The 17,925-nt window shown below is 30.4% G+C and overlaps 1 pseudogene; it reads left to right on the forward strand.

The window, feature by feature from the left end:
- The first annotated feature begins 10,385 nt into the window (after positions 1-10,385).
- LOC149546325 (putative 12-oxophytodienoate reductase 11 pseudogene) lies at positions 10,386-16,792 on the forward strand (annotated as a pseudogene).
- Positions 16,793-17,925: the final 1,133 nt, after the last annotated feature.

The raw sequence follows: 17,925 nt of genomic DNA on the forward strand, positions 1-17,925 counted from the left end.
AATCTCCAATTCAACCCAAGTTTCAACCAGTGCAACCTAAGTCACATTCTGAAGGACCTATGTCTCAAACATAGGAAGTTGAGTCAGAGAATGAGGAACCTGGGTCACACGTAGTGTGACCCAAGCATAAATTAGAAGCTCACAAAAATTTTGACCATGGTGAAACAAGTCTAGAATCTACAAAGAAGGAACATGTACTTGCTAGATATGTTAGAAGACATCATGCACCTAAGAAAATGATTTGAGATCATATAGGAGGTACAATAAAAAGGAATAAACTAAAAGGTACATGTGTTTTTTACATTAAGGTCAAGTTTTTTTAATTAGTGACTCACACTTAGTCAATTGGTTAAGTTGCTACTAAGCTTATCTTTTAGTTTGCAATGTTAACTAAGTGGTACAATTACTATTGAGCAATATAGTTGTTATTGAGTTCTATAGTTGCTACCAAATTCTAGAATTAGTATTTAGCTCACGCTGAGTGGCATCTACCAACTTGAACAGTGACAGTGCAAACTGCGCTTCAAAGTATTAACTGAGTTGTGCAGTGTCAACTACAGTCTCTAGTGTCTATTGAGCTCGTAGTGATATGAATCTAGTGTTGACCAAGCCAAGGAGTTTCAACCAAGTGATTCAATTTATACTGAGTTCGCAGTGTTAGTGTTGACTGAGCCATTGAGTGTCAACAAAGTGATTTAGTTTATATGTTGAGTTTTGTAGTGTTCACCAAGTCACCAATACTGACTGAGTTTAGACTACTTTGAAGTGATTAGTATGAACCGAGCTTCTACATATATCAAGAGCATGACAATGTCGAGTGTTGACAATGGTTTCCAAGTATCAGAACCTCACCAAGTTCGTCTTCAAAACCCAAGTGCCAACAGTTTAGCCGACTCTATGATCTTATTGGAAATCCATATTGTACTTGACTTTGATGAATTATGTTGAGTTGTTATATATGTAATGTATTGTATCATATCCAAATATATGTAAGAAGTATGAATTAAGAAGGCGAAAAGCAGCATAAGGAGCAACAAAGATTTATCTATCACGATAAGGTGATCATTACATTTCAAAGGAATCTCAACAAGCAAATTAGTGTTGCAGATCGGAGATCAGCCACTAGTTCATCCTAATAGGTGTATTAATTAAATACTTTAAAAAGGTAGACTTAAAAGTCTTTTGTAAATCTCCTTACCAAGTGCATACTTCATTGTATGTGTTGTAAATCCTTTCACAAGGTGGACCTAGTAGTCCTTATTTCTCTTAATAGGGCAGACCATCAAAAGTGATCAATTATAAGCCTTAACTGACCAACTTTATACTATAGTACTAAATCTTTTCAGTATTATCCCCACGCTAGTTTTACTTTCTATTTGGAAGGTTTTAAGGTCACCATATCTTGTGTCAAAGTGTTATGAATGTTTTACTACTTTCAATCTCTCATGCATGCAATTAGATCAAAATATACATGAAGGATTAATTGATGAAATAAGATTAAGTTTTATTGGTTCTTGATTCACCCCTCTCCTATCAATAACCTTTCCTATGCTATATTTCCAACAATTGGTATTAGAGCTATTGTGGTACTCAAAGAAGAAGTTTAATAGCTTGAGCAAAGATTAGAGGCAATGGAGGTATATAGGCTACATAAGACTATTGACAATGAAATGCTAGATTTGGAATTGCCTATTGGACAACTAAAGAAAGCAAAAGAGAAATTATCTCAATCATTGAAAAGAAGAAAATATCTTCTAGTATAAACAAATAACAATCTCTACATTGAAGAAAGAATTGAAGACATCTATCTAGAAAGAAATTCAGACGAAGCTAATAATGCAATCAATGATCTATTAGAAACGAATTACAATCTTCAAGAAGAAGATAGAAAGCTGAAAAGAGAACAAGAAATCTAGTTAGTAAGATTGTGTGAAGTCGTAGAAGAAAAATACAAAGCCAGAGAAGAGATAGAAGAAAAGAACAATGAAATTTAACATCTATTCCTTCAAAAAATAGGCTTCATTGATCAACTTACTAATGCAAATGAAGAAATCATGAAGCTAAGATCAGAGAATGAAAGATTGCAGAATGATCTAAACACTAAAAAGAAAAAGAATGAACCAATGTTGAAATCTCAAGCAAACATAAATAAATTGAATGACCAAAGTCAATAAAGACAAAAAGACATAGTAGGAATAGGATACACAGAAAAAAGTGAATCATCTTAGCAAGTTGCTCAAAAGAATTGAAAAGACCTACTTGTAATCACTATGGTAAGTTAGGTCATACATCAAATAAATGTTGGAGTAATGGTAAATAAAAATTCAATGGAAAGTGTTAAAATTATAGTAAGCATGGTCATAGAGCAAGTGAATGCAGAGAGAAACCTAAATTTGATGGTAAATTTCACAAATACAATAAGCATGGACACAAATCTTTCGAATGCAAAACCAAGATATTAAACCTAGTAGAGAAGATTGTGAAAGTTATATTTGGTTGGAACTACAACACATGGTGTAGATGCAACTGTTGTGGAGAATTTGGGCACATTGGAGAAAATTGTGTGAAACATCACATGAGGACAAGAGACACCACTAGAAGATATTTTATTTATACAAAATGTATACATATTGCCAAGAACTATATAAAAAATGGAAGGATTGAAGATAGAAAGAAAGCCAAAGGTGACAATATCAGAAAGCAGATGAGGCAGCACTAGATTCCAAAATCTTCTAAGAATGCAAGTTCGAGTCATAAAGCACATGTCACTCAAGAATTTCAAATTGATATCCCACAGGATAACTAGAACTAAGACTATGAAGTAGACATCTCACATCAGTTCCAGCCAACTAGAAGGAAAGATCCATATCAACATTCAAGATGCAAATGGATCACCGAGTGATTCAGAAACTTGAGACCTTACTGATCTAGGTTGGGTTGCAAGACCTTGCCGAGCAAGGTAGGAATACACTAAAGAATTTTGTGGAAACTGAGCTATGAATGACTCTACAAAGCATTAAGGTTGAACCAAGTGGAAGATAATCTATCACTAAATGAGAAAACATACCATGCATTTATGGTGATTCAAAAGTGAAAATTTGTTAAAAGGAAGGAAATCAAATTCATTTCTCACCATGAATTTTTGAGAGCTATTTGCAAAAGGCAATTTCTATGCTTCCAAGTGATTTGTGTTTTTTTTATTGAAGATTTTTGTGTTCTCATAAACCCTACTAATCATGGAATCCTCCAACACCAAAACTAGGAAAGGATCTAAGATGTTGGTTTGTGGAATTGAATGGAAGGCACAAACTTCAAGATGAGTCTGACAATTATAGAAGCGTTTGATCCAATTGGAGCTCAATCATAGATTACACCCAAGGTATTACTTGTTAACCATATTCATTCACATTTTTGTTGTTCGATCTAAGAAATTGAAACCATAGAGATGGATGAATCCTCAAACAAGTTATGTGTTAATGGTGTGTTGAAACCTGAGCATTAATATTTGTAGACCAAGGGTTTGACTCACATTCTACATATGCCCCAAGATTTTCAAATTAAATACTCAGGTAATTCTTAGTCATGTACAACAGAAAGTTATGGTTGGAGGAGCATATTCAAATCTCAAAGAAAATGATTCACAAGATAAGATGGCTCCTGATGTTGAACAAAGCCAATATTACCTAAACATGAATTAGTTGAATGAGAAAAGTCAATACAGATAGAAAGATAGAACATGTTGTTGCGGCAAAAATCAAAATTGCATCTCTCGGGCTAGAGTATTGGTAGAATATGCCGTTGTAGAAGTTAATTATTCTAGCATAATGTGGTTCAAGAAAATGTTGTTAGGAAGAAGGACATACTCAAGAATCTAGTGATCATCTCCTGTGATAATACAAGTGCAATCAACATATCCAAAAATCCAGTTATGCAAACCAAGACAAAACATATTGCAATCAAGTATCATTTTTTCCAAATTAGTCTAAGATAAAGAGGGAATATTAGAATATGTAAACACAAAGGACCATGTTTCTAACATGTTTACCAAACTATTACCTAAGGATGCATTTTTATATCTAATAGGAAAGATAGGGGTCATTCCCCTATTTGATACTCATTAGGGCACAGATAAGTGATGCATCAACCAAACTACAATGAAGATCTATTGAGATTGATGCAAAGAATTAGAGCTCATTGCATATAACTAAGAGGGAGAACTTGATCAGATGGAGTCTGAAGATAAGATGGTAGATGGAGAATGTAAGTGAGATTTATCATATCTGAAGAGTTGACTTAATAGTCATTTTGTAAATCCTCTAACAAGATGGAATTTTTAGATTGAAATGTCCTAAGACCTCTAAAAAGGCCACTCCTAATAGGTTGATTGAAATCCTTTATCAGGTTTACACCTAACATTGTCTTTTATAACCTTTAATAGGGTTGGCTCCTATCAAGGGTCACGTTAGAAGAGTGAAAAGTTGTAACTAGTTGTATTGGTGGTTTTCCCATTTTTGGTTTGCACATTAAATCTTGGTGTCTCATGTGTTCATGTTATTTTATTATTGCTTTATCATTGTGCAATTAAGTTACTAAAGGTTGATACACATTAATATCTCAAGATTGCTTTGTTAAGTGAGTTACAATGAATATCTAGTTCTAACTGAGCTGTGAGTTATAAAGAAGTTTGTATTTACATCTATGGATTTTGGAATTGTTTTAGTGGTAACTGATTCACACCTCCCCTCTCAATTACTCTTATATTTCCAACAATGAGATTCACATTCTTTATTTTTTTCACTAGTATAAGTTACAATCTAATGAGTGTTGGACAACACATTTAGAATGAATATAAAATTATGAAGGTAATGTGTAATGTATCATCTATGAGAAAGAAGCGAGTAAGAAAATTTAGGTGGTAATACAAATGAAATAAAACACGATGTTTCCAATAAGATCCATTGTGGATGGAGATGTCATTCTCATTTTTTTATTTTTTTTGTGTATCTCAAATAAGCATGTATGGTAACACATTAGTAATAACATTTAACGAGTGTGATTAAAAACTTCTCAAAGCTATGACATCTCAGTAATGAAAATATTTTCTATGTTGGTTTAAATTTATCATCCAAGAAAGAATGGTAAATGATTTTCTAAATATTGCAAAGTCATGTAGTAAGTGTGAAGCTTCTATATTTGGTATGAAAAATAAATTTTTGGAGTGTAAATTCTTGGGTGAATAAGTTAGTGAACATACTGATAAAGTCCTAGAGATTGATAGAGGGGGAGTATGCTGCCAAATATTTTTAACTATTTTATGAAACATGGCATCAAGAAGGATCTTACAACTAATTATACTCTTTAAAAAAATAGATCATCTAGGATATAAAGTATGAGCATTTTTTAAATGTCAAGGAACATGATGAACCAAAAAAATTTCCCAATTGAGAGAGGATGTAGCAACAATTGTCTATTTTGTAAATAAAAGTCCTCCAAAGGAAATTTGTGACAAGATCACTCTTTAGGGATCAATAAAACATAGAAGAATGGTTGAATACAAGAGAGAGTTTTGGTATGTATATTATACACATGTCAAAAGAAAAAATTAAGATATTTTATGAAAAGGGTGTGGGATATTTCTTCATTTCTTATAGTCCTAAATCAAAGGTGTATATATTGTATAACCTAGTCACTAAGAAGATAATCATAATGAGAGATATTGAACTCATTGAGATCCTATTATTGATAAGGAATATGAGTTAGAAGATCAGTAAAGTGATGCAAAAATCCATACAAAGATCTCATAAAATCTATAAATAGCTCTAGTTGTCTCTATAATAGACATACATAGAATACAAAAAAAAATAGTGAGAGGTCTATCCCTACTCTTGCCTCTGTAACAAAAAAAATAACTAAACTATAAGGGCAATCTATGAAGATGAAATTTATAGAGGTAAATTTGAAGAGATAATAAATTATGTATTATGTTATTAAAGCAGTGCAATTTATTTTGAAGATGATGTGAAAGAAGATACATGATGCTTGGACATAAAGAAGGAAACACATGCCATAGAAAGAAATAGAATTTTGAAGTTAACTAATTTGCCTCTCAACAAGGATCTACAAGACCAAGTGCAATATTGATGGAAAACTATAGAGAAATATGGAATATATAGTTGTAAAAGGGTACAGAAGGTAGTTTGGTAAATAATATGATGCTCAATATATACCCAGATATATCCCCCTATTGCAAGCATGGAAATTGTGTCTGTTGTAATACTAATTTAAAAATAATAAAAATGAATGGGAAGATTTCCTTCCTTAATGGAATGTCTAAAGAAGAGTTTTTTTAGAGAAACCACCTATTTTTGAGGTTATGAATGAAACAGAAAAGTTGTATACATTAATGAAATTTTTTTATGGAATGATTCAAGATCCACATACATGGAACAAATTGGTTGATTCATATTTGATGATAAAAGACTTTAGTAAAAGAAATTGTGACCTCACCTTTTACATCAAGGAAGATCATAGTAAAATTAAATTTTTTTATTTTGATGATATGATTTGTGCTTATACCATCAAAAATATCAAGCTTAGGTATCTTGACTTATTTTGTACATATTGAAGTAAAATAACTACCTGATGGTATTTTCATATCTCAAGAAAACTATGAAAAATAAGATATTGGAGAGATTTAGAATTCATAATGAAAAGTTCACCCAAAAACCAACATTTGTATGCATGAATCTAAACAAGAAATATTAATATTACAATATGGATCCAACTTTGTATAAAATTTTAGCTAGAAGCTTGATGTATTTAACCTCATCCTAACATAATACATCCAACAAATCTAATTTCTTAATCTATGGAGATTCCAAAGGATTCTCATTGTCAAGTAGATAAGGCAATCTTAAGGTATGTTTATGGTATGAGGGATGCAGTATTTTCTACACAATCGGAAATGAGTTTTCACTACTTTGTTATACAGATAGTGATTGAGAAAAAAATTTGAATCACAGAAAATATAGTTAAGGTATGTGTTTCAGATGGATTAATGTGTAATTTAATTGTATAAATTAATAAGTAACTAATTGTAGCTTAATTTATAGTAAATGTTGAGCATAATGTATCAAATTCAACAATATTTCAAGCTAATTGCTTAAGAAAATTCTTCAACATTTTGAAGTCAAAACATGAGGATGGAGCCAAAATATTTTTGTGGGAATATTTCATTTGTACATTTGACAAAAAATGTAACTTTTCATGCGAGAAAAATTCATATTAAAATATAATATCATTTTATTAGAGAACTTGTTTGGAATCGAAAAAAATGGATTTTTGTAGTTTTGAGCATCAACTAGCAAAAATACTCACACAACCATTGGGCATTTCTAGTTTTGAGTGTCTATAGAGAAATTAGTGTGTAGTTATTTATTATTAGTAGCAACCCTTGTTTGTATTATCAAGATAAATTGGGAGAGTTAGCATTTTAAATTATTTGAATTCAAATTTTATTTTATTTTCCCATTGAGCTCAGTTTGTTGTTTGTGTAGCTAATCAATGTAAGTTACATATGTTTCATTTTAGACAAAAGTAAGCTCAAGTGTTCCTATTTTCATTTTAAGGAAATGATGAAAAAGTAATTGAAAGTACAACATATAGAACAAAAGGAAAGAAAACATTCCTCTTTTCAAATATGATAGAGAAAATTATAGATAATAGTAGAAGTGTTTCTACAAGAATATTGCACTTTTTTTTCCAAATGAAATTTTGATTTCATTCATATTTTTATATGTAAGTAAAGAAACGTATAAAGAAATTTTCAATTAGATTTAGATTCAACACAAACCATGGTTTCAAATAAAATAGATAATATGAAAAAAAACTTTAAATGCATAGAACTCAATAATAAATGTAAAATTAGAGATCATGCATTTCTCGAAAGTGGAGGACTACCATATCTTTACATTTTAATGAACACCTAGATCCCCCTTTAGAGGAATGGCAAGAAAAAATGTGAGAATGGTAAAAGTCAATTCTACAAACTGAACAATGAGATCTATTTATCTAGCCCTATTATTCATTTTTATACATTTAAAAACATGAAAGAGAAGGGAGGAGAGAGAGAATTAGTAGAAAATAAACAAAATAAAATAAAATTATAATGATTTTTTGTTATGTGTGGATACAGGTGACATTTCCTGAAAGTGGAGGACTACCATATCTTTACATTTTGATGAAGACCTAGATCCCCTATTTTACATTTTGATGAAGACCTAGATCCTCCTTTAGATGAATAACAAGAAAAAGTATGATAATGATAATAGTCAGTTCTACAAACTGAGCAATGAAAGGTCTCTTTATCTAGTCCTATCATTCATTTATATATATTGAAAAAACATAATGAGAGAGAGATTAGTAGAAAATAAACACAATTTGTTTATAATGTTTTTTTGTTATGTCACTGACTTATTTTGTGTGAAAAAATTGAACTTAATAGTATGAAAACTTATTGTCTACTGCATTAATCTAGGTAGAAAGAACATCCATAAAATGGATATTTTAAGGGGATGTTATATCCTTTTCAAAAAACCATGTGGCCTATTTACTTTTAAATACATGATAACATTCACATGAATCAAATATCAAGTTGAGACCAATAACTTTTTTCAATATGGAGAGAGCAACTTGGACAGTAAAATGATCTATATATCAATCGGTTTAGGGTACTTCTATATATATACTAAAAAATAATTACAAATGTAAAAATTTCAAATAAAATCATATATTTTATTTTAATTATTTTTAATTAATAAAAATTTATAATAAATAATATAAAAACATGCATTCAAATTAGTAAACAAACTTTTCAATTATATATTCTATTTTAAATTCTAAAATAATGTAAAACATATATAATAATCAAAATAAAAAACATAAATATATTTTAAAATAACATAATTTTTCATACATATAATATATGTATTTATATTAATAAATAAAATATTAAATTAGCTTTAAAAATATTACCATTTATTAATCAATTTAAAGCTTACGATTTTTTAACTTGTAAATTCGAATTGTCTGAACATACCAAAATAACCATCACATTCCAGCCTGGTTGAACCCCTTATCTCTATTTTATTTATCTAATAACTATAATGATCTATTTGAAAAGAATATGCTAATCTACATGCTAAAAAGTATTATATTATTTTTATGTCAATTAAATATTTTTAATTAGTAACAGTTTTGTCTTATTTAAAATTCTTTCACATAATGCAAGTGAGTTAACAATTTTGTTCTAATTTATTAGATAGACACAAACTTTGTGATAGCCTTATGAGCAGTGAGTAAGTTTTCCATTGATATTAGGTCCAGCTTGAGGCCTCCCAATGCGTCCATATTTCAAAAGGAATATTTCAATATCCTGAACTTATTACGCCGAGAGGTGTTCTATACAATGGCAGCACAAATGCCCAGCATGGGAATATGCCAAGATTCCTTGTCAATAAAAAAGAATTGGGAGCAGTTACAAACTTCCAAATTAAATATTAAAAAAGAATTCCCGAAATAATAGCTGGCCGAAATAATTGGAAGCCAAATGGAAGCCGAAATAATAGGCCCGAAAAAGTAGGGCCCGAAAAAGTAGGACCCGAAAAAATAGGGGTGAAATAATTTCAATACGATTTTTTTTTTTTGTTAAATATAATTTTTCATGCACATTCATGCTTATTTTTTGCGGGGAGTGGGGGAATTTGAAACAAATTCATGGAATGTGAAGAGACGTTTGTTGGGGGATATGAGGAGCCTCTCAGAAGTTATAAAACCAAGGCTCCTCATTTCATTTTCATTTTATGTTTTTACAGGAAGGAAGAGGTGGAGGTTATTGGAGGATTAGATTGGAGTTTTTGAATAGGAGTAAATTGAAGTTTTGGAGTAACATTTTTGTAGGTGGGATTTCTATTTTTTATTTACATTTTCATTTAGATTTAGATGTAGATGTAAATTGAAATTCAAAATTAGTTATAATATTCTACTTTGATTTAGATTTAAATTTTAATTAATTTCAATTTGGTTGGCTCTCCTCCACAACAAATAGTGTATTGTGTATTTAATGGGTGCATTGGAATGCAGATTATCAGCCTAATGGCCAATCTCCAGTTTCCTCCACAAGCAAACCAATCTCTGGAAAGATCCCTCTTCCCAACCGAAAGGATGTGGCAGATTTCTCTCCTCCCCGGCCTCTAAAAATAGAGGAAATTCCCAATATAGTTGCTGATTTTTGAAATGCTGCCAGGAATGCAATAGATGCAGATATTTTTTTTATTCTAATCTATCTTGGTTTGAAGAAGAGAATGTTCCTTTTGTTGAACCAGTTCATGAAGGACAACGTGAATGATCGAACAGATGGCTATGGAAAAACATTGAAGAATCGTTGCAGATTTGCACTTGAAGTTGTGGAAGCAGTGGTGGAGGAAATTGGAGCAGAGCATGTGGGAATTCGGCTTTCTCCATTTTCGGATCATGCAAAAGAATATGACTCAAATCCAGAGGCACTGGGACTTCACATGGCAGAGGCTCTGAATAAATATAAGATATTGTACGCTCATTTCTTTGAGCCCAGGATTGATAATTCGCAGACGACAATAGCGAGTGAAAAGAGCCTGATTCCCATAAGAACAGCATTCAAGGGAACATTTTTGGCTATAGGGGGTTATGATCGGGATGATGGTAACGAAGCTATTTCTAGTGGCAAGGCAGATTTGATTGCTTATGGCCGACTATTCTTGGTAACTGATATTTCTATTGTATATTCTCGTGCCCAGCACGGGAAGTTTTAATCTATATAGTTTATTTTGTGCATTTAGTGCACAAAATAAAGAATGCATATGAAATCAATTTTTTTTATCAATCTTTATGATAGCTTTTTTTTTAAAATAGAAAATAAAAAATAGAAAATAGAAATTATTCTTTTATGTATGTAGAAAAAAATTAGAAAGATTTTATGTATGTAAAAAATTAAAAGAATTCTATATACATCTAGATTTTTTGAAAAGAATTCTATTTACATCTAGATATTTTGATTGAAATAACCATAATGTAAAAACAAAATATAAAATAGAAATGTTAATATATGTATGTAGAAAAAATTAGAAAGATTGCATGCATCTAAAAAAATTCTATTTACATCTAGATTTTTTAGAATGGAAAAAAATGGATGATAGAAATATGAGTTGCATGTTTGTAGAAATAAATTAGAAAAACATGTATCTAGAAATTAAAAAGATTCTATATGTGTCTAATTTTTAGATTTTACTTTATTCTAAACTAATTATTGATGGAAATATATTTTAAAAATATTTATGTAGTTTAAAGTTTAGATTTTAATTAATTTGTATGTGAATAGGAAAAAGAATAAATATTTTATATATATGTAGATTAATTTCTATTTTTAAAATTTACAAGTAAATGAGTACTTTATTCATTTAAAGTAAACAAGTTTTTAAGTAATATATTTTTATTTTAGAAATATATTAATCATAATGTTCATTTATTATTACTTATTTAATATACTTACTCTCAAATCTAAGACAATAGAAATGATATTTTATTAACTTTCAAATAGGCAAGTGTTAAGCAAGTTCGTTTACAAAAATACCAAAAATATATTTTGTCTTTGATCAAATTGGAGTTAATATTAGAAATATAAATATGATCATTAACAATTAAGCTAAATTCAGTTCAAAACAATAATATTATTTAAATTTAAATAAAATTTTTTGAAAAGAATTCTATTTACATCTACATATTTTGATTGAAATAACCATAATGTAAAAACAAAATATAAAATAGAAATGTTAATATATGTATGTAGAAAAAATTAGAAAGATTGCATGCATCTAAAAAAATTCTATTTACATCTAGATTTGTTTAAAATGGAAAAAAATGGATAATAGAAATATCAGTTGCATGTTTGTAGAAATAAATTAGAAAAACATGTATATAGAAATTAAACAAATTCTATATGTGTCTAATTTTTAGATTTTACTTTATTATAAACTATTTATTGATGGATATATATTTTTAAAATATTTATGTAGTTTAAAGTTTAGATTTTAATTAATTTGTATGCAAATAGGAAAAAGAATAAATATTTTATATATATGTAGATTAATTTCTATTTTTAAAATTTACAAGTAAATGAGTACTCTATTCATTTAAAGTAAACAAGTTTTTAAGTAATATATTTTTATTTTAGAAATATATTAATCATAATGTTCATTTATTATTACTTATTTAATATACTTACTCTCAAATCTAAGACAATAGAAATGATATTTTATTAACTTTGAAATAGGGAAGTGTTAAGCAAGTTCGTTTACAAAAATACCAAAAATATATTTGGTCTTTGATCAAATTGGAGTTAATATTAGAAATATAAATATGATCATTAACAATTAAGCTAAATTCAGTTCAAAACAATAATATTATTTAAATTTAAATAAAATAAGCCATGTTTACTTTGAAACATCAAACAACTAATTAACTAATACAATAATTAAAATAAATGAATCTATTATGACATAGAAAAATATTTTCGAAGTATAATTTCTTTGTTTTTGAATCAATATGAGTTTTTTTTTCTACTTGAAAAGATAAACCATCCTAATTGTCATCCTTAGTTAACCCTAACAACAACCCCTATCTTAGCCCTAGCCCCAACAATAATGTACAATATAACTATAATCCAACATTAAACTATAATTATAGCACTAAAACATATCCCTATTGATATTCTAAACTCTAATCATAACGAAAATCTCAGTCCAAACCATAATCTAAACCAAAAACCTACACACTAATATTGGTTATAGTCCAAACCCTAAAATCTAACCCTTAACCATAATGTAAAAAAAAACTCCAAAATATTGATCAAAATCCTAAACCTACCTATATGGATAACCATGATATTAAACTCTAAATCCAGTCCCAAGGTCCTAACCATGGTGTAAACCTATAACCGAACTCTTAAAAAATTTACTAATCCCTGATCCTAATCACATTCCCAACTTTAAACTTGAACCATAAACCATAGTTGTAACCATAATCATAAACTTAAACAAAACCCTAACCCTAAAGGTACAATCATAAAATTAATAATAGGTTAGACCCTAATCCTAGCACAAACCACAATCATGACCAAATATAAATCTTCACCTTACCCCTAATCATAATTTCAATGTTAACCCTAACATTAGTTTCAATCCTACCATGATATGAACCCTAATATAGACTTCACCTTGATCCTCACCCTAATCTTAAGTCTAATTAAACCCTGACTAAAACCTAATCTAAATGATATATCTAACTATAATCCTAACTTTAATTATCATACAACCCAATGCTAACCCTCATGTATATTTAATCCCTAATCTTAACTCTAAATATTCTATAAACTCTAGGATTGACCTTGATTCTAACCATAACCCTAAAATCTAAATTGTAACCATAGCACGAAAGGTGGGGACGCCCACTACATGGCACAATTCTGGGTCTTGGAGCCTCGCGAAAGCACTACAGAGTGAGGAAATGTTAGAAAGGTGACATGTAGTAGCATGACGCAATTTTGGGCTTTAGAGCATTGCAGAAACAATGCAGCGTAAGGAGGCGCTAGAATGGAGACTCATGGAAAGAAGAGGAAAGACATTCATGTTGCTGGCAAAAAACTATGAAAAGAGATAACATGATGTCTTAACCTCCCACAAAAAATGCAAGGTTGATCCCAACGGGGAATTTGGTTTCCCCAAAAATGAATGATGGTCATCGATGAAGGTCTTCCTCTCGAAATAGACGACATAGATGCATCGTGAATCCTCACCAATGAAGGATTAAGTCGCAACCGTCAATGTAGATTCTCCCCTCAAAAAGGATGACTAAGATGCAACGAGGAAACTCCTCCCAATGAAGGATTAAGTCACATTCGTCGATCAAGATTGGCTTTATTTCCAATGGATGACTAAGATGTAGTGAAGAGATTCCTCCCAACAAACGAAGCAGATAGCACAAAAGGTGTGAACCCCCTCCATGTGGCACAATTTTGGGTCTCAAAGACTCATGAAAGCATTGTGGAGTGAGGAAATGTTGGAAAGGCAATGCGTGGTAGCATGATGCAATTTTGGGCTTCAGAGAATTGAAGAAACAATGTAGCATGACGATGCATCAGAATGGAGATGCATGGCAGCATCTTGTGCAATTCTAGGCTTTAGAGTGTTTCGAAGACACTAGCATATAAAGAAATGTTAGAATGGGAATGCATGGCAACATCTTGCACTTTTGGGAAGATGGGAAGATAGCTCATGAAGAAATAAGAGTTATCAAATCTTGTAGCATGAATCAACCCAACCAAGAAAAAATGATCCAGCGTGGTCAATGAAGAAATCGAGCCAACACAAAATGTTAGCCGCCAACTTTAGCGATGTTAACCCTCTGCAAAGAACCTATCCCATTTAAGGTCTCTCAGATCAGACATTAGTGATGGGTTGAATAGGGGGAAAAAATAGCACACAATGCCCTCCTAAATGAAATTCTAAATGTAACACTAATAACCATGGTCCTACTTCTTTCCCTAACCTTATCCATGAGCGTGGGAATATACATATTATTATATAGGGCACCTTATATAATAATAAATATAATCTAAAATCCCAACCCTTACTCCCCTCCTAAATATAACTGTGACCATAAGAAAACTTCTAAATATAACCCTTCCTCTAACTCTAGCCTTAACCATGAGCATAACCCTAGCCTTAACCATGAGCATAACTCTAACTCTAGATCTGACTCTACCATAATTGGACACTAACCCTAACCCTAACCTTAATTTTGATCCTAACTCAAACCCTAACCCTAACTCTAACCTTAACCTTGATTCAAACCTTAACCCTAACCCTAACCCTGGCCTTACTATAAACCTAACCCTAATCATAACCATAACCATAACTCTAACCCTAACCTTAACCATGACCATAACTCTAACCCTAACCTTAACCATAAACATAACTCTAATCTGAACCTTAACCATAACTCTAATGATAACCATAACCATAATTCTATCCTTGACCTTAACCATACCTCAAACCCTAACCCTAACTCCAACCCTAACCCTAATGCTAACCCTAACCCTAATTCTATCCCTAAGGTTAACATTAACTGTAATGTTAACTTTGTCCCTAACCATATATCTACGTATGACTATAACATTTTACATTACAATATCCCAAAAAAATTTTTTTTTTATCTAAATTAAATTCCTTATATTAAATTAAAAGATATATTTGACTCAAACCCTAACCCTAACCCTATCCTCACTATAACCCTAACCATAACCATAATGATGACTCTAACCCTAACCTTAACCATGAGCATTACTCTAAACCAAACATTAACCATAAGCATAACTCTACCCCTAACTCTAACCCTAATTCTAACTCTACCATAATTGGATTCTAACCCTATCCCTAACCCTAACTATAAGCATAAGTCTAACCCTAGCCTTAACCATGAGCATAACTCTAACTTTGGATTTGACTCTACCATAATTGGACTCTAACCTTAACCCTAACCTTAATTTTGATCCTAACTCAAACCCTAACCCTTTAAACTCTAACCTTAACCTTGACTCAAACCTTAACCCTAACCCTAACGTTAGCCTTACTATAACCCTAACACTAACCCTAATCATAACCATAACCATAACTCTAACCCTAACCTTAACCATGACCATAACATTAACCCTAACCTTAACCATAAACATAACTCTAATCTAAACCATAACCAGAACTCTAACAATAACCATAACCATAACTCTATCCCTAACCTTAACCATAGCTCAAACCCTAACCCTAACTCCAACCCTAACTCTAATGCTAACCCTAACCCTAATTCTATCCCTAAGGTTAACATTAACTATAATGGTAACTTTGTCCCTAACCATATATCTATGTATGACTATAACATTTTACATTACAATATCCCAAAAATAAAAAATATATTTTTAATCTATATTAAACTCCTTATATTAAATTTTTAAAAATATTTTGAAGCATAATTTTATACTAACTTCATACAACTCTAATTAAAAATTAATTAACAATTTTATAGTAACCTTATCAAAATAAAAAATAAAAAGTAAATATTTTTCCTATTGCGCCGCGACTACCACTAGCTATATATACCTCTATATATATTACGCCGAGAGTAATCGTTCTCGAGGCGCCTATTTTTATTTTCATTAATCCCAACTTCGATTAAAATAACTTTGGGATTAAATAAAAATAGGCGCCTTGAGAACGATTACTCTCGGCGTAATATATATAGAGGTATATATAGCTAGTATTTAAAGGTAGTGTTATGACGAACTATCTTGAAAAAAGATTTCCATTATAAAAATTGTTGATATCCTTATTTAATACAATTAATGAATGAATAATAATCTTTACTATTCTTCATAAATACATCATAAACCAAATTATAATTGAAAATTGACAAAAACCATACGATCTATCAAATCCAAGGCCTCTCGTGTACCTTAAACGCACTATTCAAACAATTGACAGTGCACAACAACGCTTGGTCATGGAATGCATTACAAAAATTGTTAAGTCTTATTCATTATTCATTTTCTTTTTTATTCTGTGTTTTAACAGAGCAATTATTCGAGAGTAACAGTAGCCCACCATTCATGTCCTTGCCCTTTGGATCAAGAAGACTTAGTGAAATAGATTAGATTTTCACAGCTTCTAGATTTCACTGCGTATATTTTTTTGGTTTGCATCGATGATTTAAATGCATTTTAATTTGACTTTATAATTTTTAATTATAAATTAAAGAATGGGATCTCGAACGTCAATACAAAAACAAAAATTCACTAAACAAAACGACAAAAGGCATTCGATTTCGAGCACTGATCAGTGCCTTGTAACGATTATGGACAATGATAAAAATTCATTTGGTCTCCCAGGAATGGTAGTTGTTAAGGAAAAAGAGGTGTAAAAGTTGTTAAGAATGGTAGTTGTTAGAAAAAAGATGGATCAAAAATTTATTAAGAATAGTAGTTGTTAGATCTTTATTTTTTAAATTTTTTTTTGAAAGGTAAACAGCTGCCTTCCATTTTCTTAATAGCGATGTTGTCCTCTGATGTTGACACTCTTGAAAAATCTCTATAGATACGTGAATAACCTAGACTAGTTGATAAAACAACCTGTCAAATTGGTGGTAACTATTATTATATTTTTGAATGCACTTAAGTTTTATCAATTACTTCTGGTTGATTTTCTTTCCTTTATTAATAACCCTACATAAATGTATGTCTTTGAGATGACAATAAAATAAAAATTGAACCGTTTTACACTTTTTTCAACTGCACTAATAATCTTTAGAAATGCTTGTCAACAGTATTCTTTAATTATTTTCAAATTCTATTAATACTCATTATAAAGGCAAGTCTCCTGAGCTGGCAAGAAAGTGGACTTTTCAGTTTTGTCTTTTCAATAATAAGTTTCTATTATACGGCACTTGTGGAAGATAGTGCATAAAATTTTATGCTAGATATTTTAGGAATCTATGGCGAAGTTGTAGATGCTTCAAAGATATCTATGGCGAAGTTGTAATGCTTCAAAGATATTTTGAGATTTTGGTCATGTAAGAAATTTAGTATAGTTTAGATTTGAATGTAAAGAGATTGTAGTTTGATAAATTTGTTGGGATGAATGGAAAAAATTTGGAGGAGAAAAGAATACTGGATAAAAGCTTAAGAAGTCTTGTCTAAAGTCTTCATAATTAATATGCATCTTGATAATTGTATAAATTTCTATATTTTCCGTATAATCTATGATTTAATCTATGCTCTACTGAAAATCT

The sequence above is a fragment of the Cupressus sempervirens genome, chromosome 7 (assembly GCF_028749045.1).
Source record: "Cupressus sempervirens isolate cs-2001-9-10 chromosome 7, ASM2874904v1, whole genome shotgun sequence".
Taxonomy (NCBI): Eukaryota; Viridiplantae; Streptophyta; class Pinopsida; order Cupressales; family Cupressaceae; genus Cupressus; species Cupressus sempervirens.